Source organism: Arachis ipaensis, chromosome B04, assembly GCF_000816755.2.
Source record: "Arachis ipaensis cultivar K30076 chromosome B04, Araip1.1, whole genome shotgun sequence".
In the NCBI taxonomy this organism is placed as follows: Eukaryota; Viridiplantae; Streptophyta; class Magnoliopsida; order Fabales; family Fabaceae; genus Arachis; species Arachis ipaensis.
This window is the reverse complement of record NC_029788.2, coordinates 74693271-74696790: the sequence shown is the minus strand read 5'-3', so window position 1 is coordinate 74696790 and position 3520 is coordinate 74693271. Positions and strand designations below refer to the sequence as shown.

Here is a 3520-nt window from a genome sequence, read left to right as displayed (position 1 = left end):
CTTATCCTTTCTTGCTGCTTGTATGAAATTTATGTATCTATGTTGTGAATTAAGTTTATTTCTGTCTTTTATTATGATTTATAACTTATTGTGTATGACCGCTATTATTTGCAATGCATTTTAAAAAAAAAACTTACCTCAAAAATGCGTTTATGTTTCTAACGGCGAACCAGGCTCATATGTTATATTAATAAGGAGTTAGAGTTTTAGGAGAACAAGTTGGTAACACCTTTTTTCTAGTGCGATTATGACGTGCTAAAAATTAGATTGTTACAAGAAGAAAAAAGATAGAAGAGAAAAAACTCAAATGAGAAAGAGAAGGAGGAGGCGGTAATAATGATAATAACGACCATGATAATGTAAGAGAAAGAGAAAGAAAAAAAAGGAACAAAAGAAAAAAAAAGTAACAATAGTGCACAAAAATAAAAATGACTTGGTTAAAAATTTATTTTGTTGTCTAATTTTTCTAAAAATATACAGTGAATGTAAGTTTAAAATTACTCAAATTTGTTAAACTAAATATAAATACAAGCCTAAATTAAACCAAAATAAATTCCAAGATAACAAAAGTGTAGAGACAGAAGAATTAAGATAGTTTGATAAATCTCATTATGTTTTCAATTCGAAATCCACCATAAAAGATTAATTTATTGATTTGTGAGGGTGCACATTTTAAAGATAAATATCTAAAAGGATAAATATTTTCAAATATATTTAATTAAAATCGAAACTATCCCATTAACATACACACAAGAGCCAGCAATCCTAACAATTATGAGTAACACATACCTAAAAAATCACAAATATACCCAACCCGCAAATCTAAGACATCCAAACCAAATAATGACTTTTCAATTATAGTTACTGTCATGCCTGTTAAGTTGCACTTTATGTTATTATTCTGAGTGATTTGCATATGTAACAATTTAATACCACACTAATTATTTAATATCTATATCTGTAAATAAAAATATAAAAGAATAATATAGAAATAAATAGCTTCTAAACACAGTTTTATGTATAAAAGTGACTATTATACCATTTTAAAAAAATTCAAAGCATATTATAATAAAAAATAGTCATTTTTAGCTATAAAAAATTTGAACACTAACAAAATTGAAAACAAAAAAATTAAATACCCATAAAAAATGAATATTATTTGACAAAAATATTCTATCGTTAAATTTTAAATTGATCTCGTTAAAATTTTATAAAATTTTTAAATTAACCTTTCTATCATCTACTCCACCGAATTTTTTTAACCTAACGTCTTCAAAATCAGAATCAACCTTAATAACCCTCGGTCCCTCACTTTCATTCTCTCTTACTCACCTAACTCAACCCCTCATCCTTACCTCTCTTATTTTGCTTCACTCACCTAACTTAGCTCTTCATTCTAACATCTCTCATTCTCCATGACTAACTGAATCACTTCCCTCATCCTTCTTCAATCGTCACTCTCACTTACTCAGCCTTACTCAATCATAGAAGCAAGCTCATCTTCCTTCACACCAACATCGTTATCTCATCATGATCACTGGCTTGTCTGCTACTCTGTGCTGCCAACAGCTCCTCGCCGTAGAAATTTCAGAGTTCATCTTATTATTAACTTTTAGGTTTTCATCTAGGTGAGTTGGTCTTCTCTTTCATGTATTAAAGTATTGATTATTGCTTTTGCTATTTCTGAATTGAAAAATTCTGCTATTCTAGCTTGGTTCCATACTTTGTTAGAAAGAATTAAATCTGAGACCCAAATTGGTATGCTGAATTAGGGATAGATATAGGTGTGATTGCAGTATATTCTTTAACCCAAGAATTAACCTAAATATTGATTGAAATTCCTCTACCTACCTTCTAGAGTAGTCCTTTTTCTAGCACCTTCCTACCCTCCAAAATATTTTTTCAACCCCAAGAAGGATTATTACCAGTTTCTACTCGTAGGAAATTAGTAAACCTGAAATACTTGCTCATATACACCTTATAGATCAAGGAGTTTGTTTGGATTAGAAGCCTCCAACCTTGTTTTGCAAGTATTGCAATGTTGAAAGCTTTTAAATCTTTGAAGTTTAAACCTCCTTGTATTTTTGATACGCAAGTAATCTTCCAACTTACACATTGCATCTTTGTTTTTGTTCCTTTTTAGCCCTACCAAAATTAAAGAATAGGCAGTTTGTCTAAGAGAATCTCTGACAATTTGAAGCAACTTTTAATGCAAATTGGAACCATTGTAGCCACTACCTTAATCAAAATTTTCCTACCGCTTGGGGGATAGTAATGCTCTTTTCCAATGTTGAAGCTTCAGAGTTACTTTGTCTTTAATGTAATTAAATATGGCCTTTTTTTTATCTCTGAACTAGCGAATAGGTAAATCCAAGTACTTGTTTTTATTTCCAATGTGAGGAACCATTAGAATGTTGGCTAAGTTTCTTGGGTTTGTAGTGAGGTGTTATTGCTGAAAAACATTAACGACTTATCTAAATTAACCATTTGCCCACTTAATTCTTCAAATACTTGTAGGGTATGCATTAGGCCCTGACAATCCTCTTAAGTAGCTCTAATAAATAGAATTGAGTCATCTACAAAAAATAGGTGGTTGATCTTCAGACATCTGTGATTAAGTCTCAAGCTAGTAAACTCCTGTCTTTGTTCTCCTTTGTTGAGCAAATGGGAGAGCCCTTCTGCATAAAATAGAAAAAGGCAGGGGAAGAGAGGGTCGCCTTGCCGCAGCCCTCTGCATGGTTTGAAAAAACCATGAGGTTGACTGTCCATAGTAACAGAATAAGAAACTGTCGTCACACATTCCTTGATCCAGTCCATCCATTTGATACAAAAACCCAATTTCTTCATCATAACCTAGACAAAAGGCCACTCAATTTTGTTATACGCCTTACTCATGTCAACCTTCAGGGCTAGATCATACTCACCACATCTTTTGTTCTTTAGAAATTGCATGAATTCATGAGCAATTAAAATATTATCACTAATGAGTCTTCTTTTAACTGCTACTAAGACTTATTGGTTGATTTGCTTCATTGAACTAGCATTAGCAACTTTTGGAATTAAGCAAATATTTGTGTGATTAAATGCTTTAAAGTTTTTACCTTCCAGGAAAAAAACTTCTTAATGCTTTAACCACATCCTCTTTGATCATTTCCCAAAAGAATTGGAAGATTTTGTCATTGATCGAATTAACAGCCTATTAGTGGTATCATCAATTTTCCATGGTACTTCTTGAATTTCCTCTTTAGGATCCCTCGAATTGGTTGATGAGAATAGTTCTTCAAAATACTGCCGAGCGATCAAGGCTATCCCTTCCGATCAGTTACTGAATTGCCATATTCATCCTGCAAAATGTGTACTTTATTCTTTTTATTCCAATTTTTAAACTTGGAATGAAAGAACTTAGTGTTTCTATCCTCCAACTCCAATCACTGCAATCTTGATTTCTCCCTCCAATACATTTTCTCCTCCATCAAAGCCTTCTCTAATTCTGCTTTCACCACCCAAACCTATATAGGAT

General features: G+C 32.0%; 1 protein-coding gene and 1 long non-coding RNA gene across 3 annotated transcripts in view; one reads left to right on the top strand and one right to left on the bottom strand.

The window, feature by feature from the left end:
* The window catches only part of LOC107639375 (1-aminocyclopropane-1-carboxylate oxidase homolog 12), a 26290-nt gene that overhangs the window by 10996 nt on the left and 11774 nt on the right, over window positions 1–3520 (bottom strand). The window lies entirely within an intron of this gene.
* Window positions 1–3520, top strand: part of LOC107639377 — a 14185-nt gene that overhangs the window by 2954 nt on the left and 7711 nt on the right. The gene's annotated exons all lie outside the window — the stretch shown is intronic.